Source organism: Protopterus annectens, chromosome 1.part0 (genome assembly GCF_019279795.1).
Source record: "Protopterus annectens isolate FY-2018-M chromosome 1.part0, PAN1.0, whole genome shotgun sequence".
Classification (NCBI taxonomy): domain Eukaryota; kingdom Metazoa; phylum Chordata; order Ceratodontiformes; family Protopteridae; genus Protopterus; species Protopterus annectens.
The window spans coordinates 1,139,231,323-1,139,245,260 of record NC_056725.1 but is presented as its reverse complement, the minus strand read 5'-3'; the positions used below and the strand labels follow the sequence as shown (position 1 = coordinate 1,139,245,260).

General features: G+C 36.3%; 1 protein-coding gene across 4 annotated transcripts in view; it reads right to left on the bottom strand.

Annotated features, from left to right (window-relative positions):
* Positions 1-13,287, bottom strand: part of USP45 (ubiquitin specific peptidase 45) — a 2,611,314-nt gene extending 2,598,027 nt beyond the window's left edge. Inside the window, exon 1 of one of the 4 annotated variants that reach the window (XM_044065130.1) lies at positions 13,173-13,287. The gene's annotated coding sequence lies outside the window, so the exon portion shown is untranslated. Of the gene's footprint in view, positions 1-12,382; positions 12,510-13,172 lie in introns of those variants that run through there. The other 3 variants (XM_044065122.1, XM_044065103.1, XM_044065112.1) reach the window with 3 other exon arrangements.
* Positions 13,288-13,938: the final 651 nt, after the last annotated feature.

The window sequence follows — 13,938 nt, the reverse complement described above, 5'->3', positions numbered from 1 at the left end:
GATTGTTGTCACATGTAGTACACAACCAGTACTTGCCAGAAATTCCTGCAGCTCCTTCAGTGTTGCTGTAGATCTCTTGGCAGCCTCCTTGACTAATTTTCGTCTCGTCTTTCCATCAATTTTGGAGAGACATCCAGTTCTTTGCAACGTCACTGTTGTCCCATATTTTCCTCCACTTTTTTTTTTTTACTCAGATAATTTTTATTTTGAATAAGAAACAAACAATAAATACTTATTACAATATACAATCATATTAGTTAATAAATTAACTATATACAAATTTACATTCAGCCTGACGTGTAAAATGAATGATAAGTTATACAGAAGTAGTTAAATTTAACTTAAGAAGTAATTATTTCAAGAGGAGGTTAGATCCATTTTTAAAGTGTCAATCAATGACAAAACTTTTTTGCAAGGATCATTAGTTAATGGCATAGAAAACATTCTTAATTCTTTGGTTTTAACTTCCATTAAAGCCGTCTTCTTCAAATCTTCTCTGCTAAGTACTGTGGTAGAATTCCATCTCTTTGTTATGCATTTCCTAACTATAGCTAGTATTGTCCAAAGTATGTAGAGGTTAGGTTTATTTATTAAAAAAAAAAAAACCCTTCAGTCATATTCAGTAATATTAAAGCTTTGGTCATGACAAAATTATCTCTATAAATCGCCTGCATAAAATTTATTACTATTTTCCCAACTGGGTTTAATTTTTACACATTCGTACAAAATATGAGACCAATCAGCTTTATCTAACTGTTGACATCTCCAGCATAACCCATTACTAGGAGGATTGATTTTTGAAACTTTAATCAGGAGTTATGAAGGATCTAGGGAGGAATTTCCAGGTAAATATTCTCCAATAATGAGAACAACAGGTCAATTTTTCTAAGAGTAGTATGTTTGACTTATTTTCTGGGGTTAATTGAATCAAATATCCTTTAGTAATAAACTGCTAATATGCTGGTTTGAGTAATGTTTTGTATTTTTTTTTATTAAATTATACAAGTATGAAATTCCATTCTTCATATTCTGAAATTATATATAATAATGAAACAGTCTGCTTATAAATTTAGGTGGAGTTGAGAATGAAGAATTATTTAATATCCTACATAGCTCCTTGGAGTATGTCAATATATTTTGAAGTATTAACCATTCATGAGAATTTAATTTATAAGCTGACATTATATACTGTATATCCAAAACTTGTTGATTTTTTTATACAATGGAGCCAACAAATTAGTTTTTTTTCTGTTCCCAAGACATGAATATGTCCCTATGACTTCTACCTGGAAATGTTTTTAGTAATACTGAAGGGAATTAATGTTGTGAACCAAAGCTTTAATTCCATATTCATATTTATAAATTTCCTAAAGCGCTCAAATAAATGATTTATTAAATTTGACCTAATTAGTTTCGTTATATTATATTGTAAATTTAAACTCAATGAGTATATTTTCTCCACTTTTTGACAACTGTCTTGACTTTGTTCCATGGTATATCCAATGCTGTGGAAATTTTTTTGTACCCTTCTCCTGGCTGATACCTTTCAACAATGAGATCTCTTTGATGCTTTGTAAGCTCTCTGCGAACCATGGCTTTTGCTGTAGCAGGCAACGGAGCAAATGTCAGGAAAATCCTACTAGGAGAGTTGACCTTTATTGAACTTTATTTGAGATTAATCAGAGTCTCTTATTTGTTGGCAGGTATGTACCCAAGAAGACTGAATGCTGTCATTAAATCAAAAGATGCTTCAACAAAGTATTAGTTTAAGGGTGGGCACACACAACAAAGTATTAGTTTAAGGGTGTGCACACTTATGAAACCAGCATACTGCACGTTTTTTATTTTTTATATTTTTCCTTTAACAGATAGTTTGTTTTTCAATTGAATTCTACAGGTTATAGGTCACATTAAAGGTGAGAAAAGTTTTGAAATGATTTATTGCGGTCTCTTTTTTATATCACAAAAAACTGACATTTTATATTCACTGTAGTCTATATCGAAATTCGGGGCTTCTTGCATATTGCTAACAATACATAATTTCTTCCTAATCCTCAATAGTCCACTCTGTCATCTTTATGGCTCTTTTTTGGCCTGTCAGTTTTTCTGGACTACTATTTTCTTCTACACCATGGAGGCCAACCTTCTCCTGAGCCTGGCCTAAACCCATTTTAGGGATGTTCCCTTGTCTTGAGGATTCTCCACTGCCATGTTTTCCAGTTCTGACATCAGTGTGCACACCAGGATTGGGCACTTTTTTATCCTGGGACGTGTGCACACAGCTGTCTTTTTTTATTTTTAACCTAGCTCTCTGCACGATATATGCTATATAAAACACAGTCTATACATCAGTGCTGTCTCATCAGATTTAGACCTGAAGAAGAATTCAGTTCCAGCAATACTACTCTCTTCTTCTTGCTGACTGCATTATCCCTCCATTCAGACCTGAGACACTAATGTTCCCACAGACAAGAGGCATATGTTGGAGACATGATGGCTCAAAAAAAAAGGTTGTTGGGAGCATATAATTTGGAACAGTATGGCGTTGTTTCAGTACCAAAATGGACTAAATAACAATACGATAAATTACACGTTGAAGGGAATTTAACCTCTGTCTAGAAATGTTTTTGATGAGTTGGTCTAAAACATCACATAATAAAGAGATGACAGCATTGCTAGTGTTGGTGTTGACAGTGGCTAAGAAAGCTATAAGCAGAAAATGGAAAACTTTAAGACAAACCATTAATAAGAGAAGTGGAAAAAGATGATTACATCAGAAACTGAACTCCACAGTAGAAGAGGTCTGTGGGATTCTGTAATGGAAACTGAACTTGAAGAGTGACAAAGAACAAAACACCTATGATGTTTAACTAAAAGTACATACAATACAAAGTGCAAAATCACTGACTCAGTTTTTTGTTCTCCCTACAGCTAACCATCACCTGCACCAACTCCCTTCCACATGCAATGGGTGGGTACACCAGGCCTGCTTTAGCTATCCCGGACTCAACCATACCCATATCCAGGGCTGGTGAGGTGACTAATTCAAGGGTGCCAGGGGGTAAAGGCCACACCCCCCAGCAGTAGTAAAGTCCTGCAAGTGCTGCCTACAGGAGATGCAGGTGTACTTCCACACATTGGCAACTTCCCAACCAAGCAGCTTAACTAAGCAGTACTACTTGCAGCATGTATCTCCAGAAAAAGGACATCTCTGTGTTGTGGAACACTGAAACAGATTCAAGTATTTTCAAGGTATAAAATTAATGAAGATAAAACAAAGGCTATAGTCATAAATTACTTACCTACTCACTTGGTGAAGACTCATTATGTACACATGATAAAATTAAGACTATGGATTAAAAAGACTTCTGTTATGGCAGCTACGGATTTGTGGGAAGACTAAACAAAAGACAATACAAAACCTGATAACCTGGAAGCTTTTGTTTATGGTTACAAACAGTAAGATACAACCACTAAAAATGTTTAGTCCCTTTAATTATATACAAGTCAGGCATATATTTTTTATTAACCAAAGGAAAAGATGTGGACAATAATTAATAAAGAGTTGAAGGAATTTATCTGGGAAGGAAATAGGCCAATAGTTAAGTGGGATAAGATGATCCTCCCAACAGAGCAAGATGGTTTAGGATTACTTAATTTGAATGAATATTTTAGAGCCAAGCAGTTGAGGCACATATGCATAACACAAGCAGAAGGTTATAATTCAAAGTGGAAAAGGATGATGATGAGCAGTGGAGGGAGTTCAAGGAATAAGGGTCTATATTAGAACACTGAACATTCTAAATGTCGAGTGTTCTAATATCAAACCCTATGAATCTAAATTTTAAAACACTGAACATTCAGAAAAGCAAATTTTTTCCTAGAGAAAAAAATTGCTGTTTCAAAACACACACACACACACACACACACACACACACACACACAACACAAGCACACCAAACAAACAGCAATCCACACACACACACCTAAACTCTTACAACTAACCCTACACTAAACTATACATACACCACTAACTATCCACTTACCTTAACCCAAACCCTAACCCTAAGGTCCGTCACTAAACCCTAACCCTAAAGTCCGTCACTAAACCCTAACCCTAAGGTCCGTCACCATCGCACAGCCACCTAACCAGCGCCCTAACACCTACCCCGCCCTAACCCTCACGTCCACACAATCGCACACTTACCTGACCCGCATCCTAACCCTCACGTCCACACAATCGCACACTTACCTGAACTCGACCCGTAACTTTCCACCACAGCGCTGAAAATACCAAAGCAGCAGAAATGGACAACCGAATTCTTTCCTAGGAAAAAATTTGGTTTTCTGTTTCTTCAATATTTTCAGCATTCGCTGAAAACGGGACGATATTAGAACATTCGAAATTTTGAACGTTCAGTGTGCTAATATAGACCCAAGAAATAAGGAGAGAGTGAAATTTTGGATGCAGATCCTTAAAGAGAATAATAACCAACATGCAGAATATTGTACTCAAAGTTACAGAAAGAATTCTAAGAACTAAGCCAACATATGAATACAGAATGAAGACTTGGTCAATAGGGATGAAAAGCAAATAGGGGTACAGAAAATAGTCAAGAGAGGGCTGGTATTTAGTGGAGAAAACTGGCAAAGGAATCAAAGTATTAGGAGCAAATAACTACAGGGAAATGTAATAAGAGTGGGATGGTGCTAAGAAAAAGTCTGGACTGCGGGTCAGAGACTGCCTTCCCTATCAGAGATATAGGCAAAGAGAAAGGGACAGGGGAGTGTTAAGTGAAAGACCTGATCCGCTAGTTTTTAGTTAAACCTAGAACAGAAGATACTGTTAAAAAGAGGATAATTAATACAGCATATAAAATAATGCATGCTTACATTAAGAATCAATCACAGAAGGTTAGAAAAAATTGGGATGAGACACTGGAAAAGCAATTTATAACAGAATATATTTATGGCTCCGAAGTATGCAACAAAGTTCAGAAGGTTTGGGATTTTGCTTGGAAATATATACACACTGAAGTCTGTTCGTGGTATAAAAATACCCAATAATTTTTACTCGGGTAGCAAATGTTGGAGGTATGATTGGGAAGAAAGAGGTAACTTGGGAACATGTTTTTGGGAGTTTAGTGTAATGAGTTGACAGATTAAAAAAAAAAAAAAAAAAAAACTAAAGAGTACTGTGTCAGAAATATTGGGGAACCAAATGGCTGTAACTAAGGAAATGATTCTTTAGAACTGGGACACAGGATCCAAGTTTCCTTATTAAGTTTAATTCTGATGGCTGTCAAAAGAGCAATTACTACAAAATGGAAATCAAAATCTACACCAACTGTAATTGAAGTATTAGATATTGGAAAAAAAAGATAAAAGAACTGAAAGAAGGAACCTTAGAAAAGGAGCAAACTACACAGAAATATGAAGATGGTTGGCATAACGGCCAAGGTCTTTACCTCACAACTACAAGGTGTATGATTTGATTGTAACTTCTGGTTAGTGAATAGGTTTTAATATTCTGCAGATTATTAGCCTAGTATTTAACTACAAACATATATATGGAATTTATGGAGAACATGCATGCAGATTAATGTTCAGGCGAAAGAGTTTGCATTAAGGGAAGGCAGGAAATCAGCAAAATGTTGAACTAAAAGACAACTGTTACAGAAAAAACAATGTACAGTATGTGTAATGGAAAAAATGTTAATGCTGTCCGCTTTCTTCTATTTTTTAATTTCTTCAAGTCTTTTGGGTTTCTAATACCATGAAGGGAATGGACCCCATTCCTAAGCCAAAGTTTGACTAAAGTTCATGAAATCAGTATTGTTTAAATCTTTGATGTTAGACAGAAGTGCTCTTCGCAGCACCCACAATGTGCCCAGTACTGACTCCTCCTGCAATTCATATGAAGTTTACGTGCATTAGTAACGTATCTACATACGACTATAAATTCTTGTTTTTATAAGCCCCGTTGCTCTTACTACTATTGGAACTGTCTAGGTATCCTTCTCCCACATCGCCCTCATTTCTGCCTGCAAATCCTAGTATTTTATGACTTTGTGGCTCTCTGTACATAAGACATTGTAGTCGCTGGGTGTAGCAATTTCACTGATCAATGCTACTTTTGTCTTCTTTTCACAGACTACTATATCTGGTTTCCTTGCATCTATTTTTTGAACTGCTGGTAATGGGTGATCCCATATGGAATAAACTTCATCATTTTCTATATGCGCTGTGGTCATGTTTCCGATGTTTTTCAGCTCCTTCAATATTATAATGTTTGTACAATTCCCAATGCAACAGTCTTGACACATTATTATGCTTTCAGTATACAGTCCTTGTGCCATTAGCATATCACAACCAGTAACAAGATGTGCGACTGCTTCCAATTCTGTTTCACAAAACCTACATTTGTCCGTTTCTCCCACATGTTCAATGGACTTTGTAAACCAAAGTGTACGTAGCCGGCTATCTTGGGCCACCAATATTAACCTTTCGTCTTTTGATTTAAATTCACCTTTTCCTTAACCATTTCTGAGTTCGATCCTGATCAACATGAGGCTGTTGCACGTGTTTTCTGTACTTACAACTATATTTATGCATTTTCCACATGTTTTGCCTTCTCATTTCATCCTTCACCTTACACTATTTCTTTTCTGGCACATTCAGTTGCTGCCTGATTTTCATCTACTTGCAATTTGATTTCCATTCCTGCTTGACACCAACATGCTTCTGCTACACTAAGCAGGGACGTCATCTTAAACATATTCTCCTCATGTTTTAAAGCTTTCACTATGTTTGAGTCTTGTGAGGTCAGCAGATACGTATGAGAGATCCACAATTGCAAATCTATACATAGAACCAATTTCAAGGAGGCCCACACCTCCTTCAGAACGAGGGAAAAAATGGTTTGACTACTTGCAGTTGTGCTTTCAGTTCCTCAACTAATGAACTATACGGTTTTAAATTATCCATAAAAAGATGAGAAGTCCTTACACTTTGCTGTTTTCTGGAAGCCAAGTTGTAGCCATGACCTAATCTGTTAAGCAGACAGCTTAATGGGTTAAAGTGCAATACAAAAGAGCAGCATTGACAATATCCCTCTTTGAATTTTTATTCCTGGAACAATATTTTGTCCTTCATCATGACTTAACTGCAAAGTGGTTTGCCACTGCTTCATGGTTGCTGTAATGTAATCAGTGTGGGGTGTATCTTATACATTTTAAGCACTCTTTTATCCATGAATGCAGGATACTGTCAAATGCTTTTGTAGCTATCCATGCCACACTTAGATTCTTCCCCTTTTTACAGTTCTCCATTATGGCTTTAACAAATTATCCTTTGCTCCATATTACTTTATTTTGTTACCCTTTTGTTCTATTCCATTATGGCTTTAGCAAATGATCCTTTGTTCCATATGACTTACTCTTTTGTTCTATTGCCATGATTGCGTTTTCTCCTAAATGACTATCAACTCTGTTGGCATCAAAACCAGTATATAGTTTATACGTCATCGGAAACAAGTTACTGGCCTATAATTTTTAGGATAGCTTGCAGGTTCAATCTTAAGTAGTATATCTAGTAATGTACATATGACTACATCTTAAGAGATTTTTTAATAAAAAAGTGTTAAAAAAATAGAATAGTTGTTTGTGATACATGGATTTACATGATTAACAATGGCAATTTATTGGAAGCTAAACGTAAGCCTCGACTGTTGGACCTAAGGCTAATTTTAGCATTACATAAATGTAACTATAGGATGGTTATCTCAGCAGTCAGTGCACCATGCAAGAGGACGATATACAAATGTGTTAAAGATTTATTCTAAAAAGGTCAGGAAAGTATTACATGTAAATTGACTACAAAGCATGTGGTGCACAAAATTAATGAAAAGCCTTAGAAATCCTAGCATGCAGCATTAAACAAGGCTGCCTGAACTGTCTTTTACTGATGCTGCAAATTCTTTACCGATTGTGAACAGGATCACTAAGGGTACCAAAGGTAAACACAGTATGCTGAATTATCCACTGCTAACACTTGGCATGGAGCATTTTTTTTAATGATCAACCATATACAGCTGTACTTTGTCTTAACTATTCCTTGCTGTTAAATTCAACTTTCTGGGAATCCCACTTCCTCTTTGTGCAGTCCTAGAAAATGTTGTCCACAGGCACTTAAAATTAGCAATGCATGAATCTTCTGATATATAGATAAGTATTGCACATTTTTTAAAACTTATCACTTCTGGGTGTTCCTCCAGTCATCTGCCACCTACAATTTCCCCTAACTCTACAGCAAAATAGAGATGTGACTTGGCATAATAGTTAAGGTGTTTACCTTACAGATACATAGTGCAGGGTTTGATTTTCACATAGGGCAGTTAGCCAAGTACTAAGCTATGAACCTATCTGTACAGTACCAGCATGATGACAGACCAATATCTCTTGCCTACCTGCACCACAGTATGTACAATTACATCAGAGGTGTCTGTACAGATGTGCTTCCACCCATTCAAATTTCAGTGCTGACAGCCATACACACTCTCCTGTACCTCTATAGCTACTATACCCAGGAAAAGGTGCCCAACATTCCAAAAAGTTATGAAATCAAAGTTACTGGCCTTCTGTTCCCACAAGTGTTTTCTTTTAGCTTTCCCGGACCATAAAATCGCACAACGTTTTACAAACACTTTATAATACTACTGGTTATGTAATCAGTGTGTTTTGCTTGTATTTTTCAGAGCCAAATCTTCTTTGCTCATATAGGTCTATCAGGTCTTTCACATAAAATCAACCAACAGGACAAGTGAATCCAAGGGTCTTGAGACACAAATGAAGTGCAACTGTCATTGGTACATATGAATGAAACAGTAATTTTCTAGTACACAACTGAAATCCCAACATACATAGCACTATAATGCATGAACTGCACCATCTCCCAGAAGGTCTTCACTATGACACTGCAACTACATACAATATGGATGTGTGTATTGTTAACTTTAGTTCACAGTCATATTAGCGTAGCCCTTTAAACAATGAGTAGTGAATACAATATATCCCACAACTTCAGTCTGCATACCATACATAATTAAAAGCAGGAACCAAATTTTTTTCTTATTATTTATGCAGTACTATTGAACTTGTCAATTAATAATGGTTTGACTATTTATTCACAAAATGGCATAGTTGAGACCACTGTGATGACGTGTGTTCCCCTCCTCCTACTTCCATTCCCACACTATTTCACAATATAATCTTACAGTGTCCTCCTTTTGGCCTTAAATGCCCTACCACCACTAATACAAAAAGGCTTTTTTGACCACCTTTTGAAAAAAGTGACAGTGCATGCCAAATGCTGGCAACTTGATTTTACTAGATGAAGACTTCTACAGAGAGATAAAATGACAACTTTATTAGTATCTTGTTTTAAAAACAGTAGTGCCTATTTTTTTCTTCCTTTCCTTTATCAAGTGCCCACTCTTCTAGTCTCCATTGCAGGTACACCAATGTATCCCATTAAATAAGAGGAATAATCTTCTTAACAGTAAAGGAATGCTCAAGAAAAAAAGGACAGCCCAAAATTATCAAACTGGGGAGGATACAAATAAAAAACAGTGATTGTTTGCACATGCTACTTGGTAGGACAAATTATAACAACTTAAGAGAGCTGCATGGGCACGACACTATACAGAAAAAAAAGATAACCACTATTTTCTGTAATTTCTACTCATAGATATACTTTGACAACCGTAATTATCTCTGGCTGCCCTCTTACACTAGAAAATTGTGTTGAAAAGTACTTAACTGGATAATAGAACACTTGCCTTTGATGCAGAAAGCTGATGGGTTTTATTTCCACACCAGGTAGATAGATTCCTGACAACACAGTGCAGCACAAGGGGGTGGGCTGCACTTCTGGCTGTGTTGTCCTTTGGTAGATGGGGCCTCTATTTAACATCTCACCCAGAGTTGGTTGTAGCTCAGGTGGATGTAAAAGATCCCATTGCACCTATCAAAAAGAGTAGGGGAAGTTCCCTGATGTCTTGGCCAAAATTTCCCTAATAGTAGAAATATCACCTTGGCCTCTGGTCTCCCTTGAAAAAAGGTTACTAGCCTAGTTGGACTAACCAAGTCAAAGGACAGACAAATAGATAAAAGAAATTAAGATCCATTATTGTCTGCATAACAAAACTTTTTACTAAAAATTCAAAACTTTACAAAATCTCTAATGTACTTACCACAACTCTAATTATTAACCCACTAAGCACTTTAATCTGAGGGCTCATGGTTCTCTGGTAATGACAGCCACCTCATTTTCTAACCCACCACTAAATAAATGAGCCAGCCTCCTATTACAACCTATTATGCCAAATATCAAGACCTCATCTCATTATATCTTAATGCATTATTAACATACAAATACACACAAAAATGAGTACAGTTATGATCCTTTCTTAAACATTAAATGAAAACAGTGGAATTTCAATAACACAAAAAACAAAAACTCAAGTTTTGAAGCAAGATCTGAAGATCTTGCAGTAACTGCTGCCTTGCTACTTTTATCAAAAGTGCTGACAGCAAAAAAAATTATAAAATGTTCAAAACTACAGCAATTTTGAGACTCACCTCAGTATAAACTTGAAAATACAATATACACTATACTTTTTAAAAATATCAAGAATTAAAACATAACAAAGGTAATTGTTATATAACAAAAGGAAGGTCCTAGGTGTCTACCGTACAAAATCCAGTATTTCAAAAAGGTCTGGAATACAGTGAACAAGTGTGAGCTGTGTGAAAACTTTGTGAAATGCAATAAATCAGACTGTTCTTCCTACCACAAACCATTCTAAAGGCAAACGAAAACTTTGTAGGGTAAGCTAAAACTTACATGCAACCATATTAATCAAAACCTTCTTAACCAAAATGAGTACCTCACTGCATAACAAGGGGTAAAACATGTTACCAATGATGAAATGGAGACGGGAAATATAAAGCACAGTGCAACAGCTACACTAATACTGCTTGCAGGCTACAAAACATCATAAATTATTGTGCATTTACATTCATTACTTTAGCTAGACAGTGCAGATTACTGCCTTCTCCAGTTAGCAGAGACAGTATTTTTGAGAGACAAAATATGTAAAGTGCTGCAAAATGTTCAATTATGTAAATAAATCAGCAATAACTTTAGTTATATATGTTTGAAGGTGTTCATACTGATGACATATGACTGGGGCAAACCTATTTTCAGATGTCAGAAGTACGCCAGTTATAGCAAGCAATCAACTTAAATACATAGAAAGTCACTGAGAGTTAAGTAAACTCACACTGAAGTTATTCAGCTAACATAACTCAATCAGTTACAAGTACAAACAAGGAAAAAATCAATCTGAGATGAGCCAACAAAATATACGGTAACAATAATTACTGTCAATGGGTAGCACTGTAACTTAGCGGTTATCACTGCTGCTTTACAATGTTTCATTCACCAATTTGTTTCCCAAATGAGGTGTCACATGTGCTGAGTTTACATGTCCCTTCTGTGTCCATGTGGGCTTCCTGCGATGGACTGGCATCCCATGCAGATCTATACATTGTCTTATGGCAGTTACTTGTGAGGATAGGCTCCAGCTCCCCCTGGCCCTGAAATGAACAGGGTGGGTACTGAAAAAGGAAGACTGGATGGAACTACTATTATGGAGTCTGGCTTAGCTACAAGACAAACAGTTTTCTGTGATTAAATTAAACATACATGTGATAAACAGACACACTACCACTAAAGTGATCAATCATAAGTGCATATTCCATTCTAAGGTCATAAAACTAACTCAAGAAGATTAATAACAAAAAACAATAATCAAAGCGTATTCTGTACTGCACTGCACTTTTTATGTTTGATTTATTATGCCCATTTTCAGTGAAGACACAGAAAATCTCCTGAACATAAATTACAGTAATAGCAAACCAGCAACTATGTAGACACCACCTGTCCCACTTTGCGAGGGACAGTCCCTCTTTGGGAAGTTGTGTCCTGACAAAAAATGGCAAATGTCCTGAGATTTTAGGACAAAATTATTTCCTATATTTTATGTAATAGTTGCATAAAAACAGTTATTCTGTATCTAAAATACCTAAATGTTATAAGAAACTGAATAAGCAACTAAAATGCTACAAGAATAAGCTTTTATTTAGGCAAAAAAGTTAAGTTCTATCCTTTGTACTGACTGTGGGTATGTGTCGGCCTGTAAAATCTGATGTTTGTACCGAAAATGTCCCACTTTCGGCCATTTGAAAAGGTGGCAACCCTATAATGTAGACGGTTAAAATATATGATCAGACTGTACACTACAAAGACTTAAACTTACAGGAAACGTTCCGTTGCAATGATAAAAGCATGCGGCACTGCACATGAGGAAACTGCTCCTAAAATATGTTACGGATACGCAGAAATAAACACTGGCTTGTTAGCCGAGATAATAAACGAAACATTAACAAGTGTCCGTCTTATGCAAGCTTCTATTTTTGAGACACTGAGTGAAGTGCGCAGATAAAAAAATGCACCTTGCTTGAACCACCTCAAATCAACAGCGACTGGTTAGCACTGTTCAGTCAATAAAACATAAAGGGTTCCTTTAGCATAAAACTGTATAGCAAAACTGCTAAGTTGATCCACAAACACTATGTAGGACTTTGATAAGCAATCAAATAAGTGAAAAACGGTACTTAACTGTATTCTACCAAGATATCTAGCTACCCAAACACGGAGAAAAGGAATATACTGACAGAGGTATGTAAAGCATTTTAAAATGCAGTGTTAAATCGCATTTTAAACTTTTCCAATCGTGTCCCCCTGTAAAAACCTTACTAAATATGCTAACATTGTCCTCTTTCACTGCACTGTCACGAAGAAGCAACCGATTTAAACAGATATTCTCAGTTCACAACTACCAATAAACCTAAAACTTGACTAACTTTTCTAAACTACCTGGGGTTAAACACCAGTGCACAATTACAAGGGAATACGATTTGATGTACTTTAAGACGTGTGTTTTTATAACACTGACCACATATAATATAAAGCACGCAAAAGTTTCCAAATGTCTTAATACGTGCTTTCTTCTTAAAACTAACACGCCAATGACTGGAAAGACTCACCATGAAAGTCTCAACAGCAGTCAGATGTTTTGCCCGTGTAAGCCAATGGTGTTACTCCGGCGGAACCGGAAATGGTAGACCGGAAGAGTATCTAATTCTTTGACCGACAACGTGTCTTCTGTAACAGTAGTTGTTTATATATTGAAAATCGTAGGAATATTTTTTTGTGGTTTGGGAAATTGCTGATTTAAAAGTATATAATAAACTACAGTTTTGTTCTCATGGATTGGAAAATTGAGATCAGAGTGATTCTGGTGTGCTGTCCCAGGAGACGTAATTTGGATTCTATACTGTGTCAAAATGTCTTAAACGCACGTTGTTTTTTTTCTGTCATTCCACAACTTTTATGAGGAACACCAAAACTATGAGGCAAAAAATCTGGACATTCTGTGAAAATCAGGATAGTTGAGAGGTATGGATGTGCCAGAAAACCACAAACTGTAAGAGGGACAGACAGAAAAAAATATGGATAGTTAACAGGTGTGATTTTTAAGACATGCTGAGAAGATGCAATGCATCTAATACGTCTTTGGGTCTGCCCCAGTTTTTTTTTTTATAAGTCAGCCATGATTGCTTTTATGAAGGACTTCCTATCCTTCTAAGGTGCCCCGAGTACTTCACCTTACTTGTCTCAAGGATCAGCATCTGCATGCTGTGGCTGTACTGGATTGCCGATCTCCTTATTAAGTCTTGGGAGAGTGGAACCAACTGTATTGCACTTCTTCTTCTTTTGGCTGCTCCCGTTAGGACTGTTTCCATTTCCTCC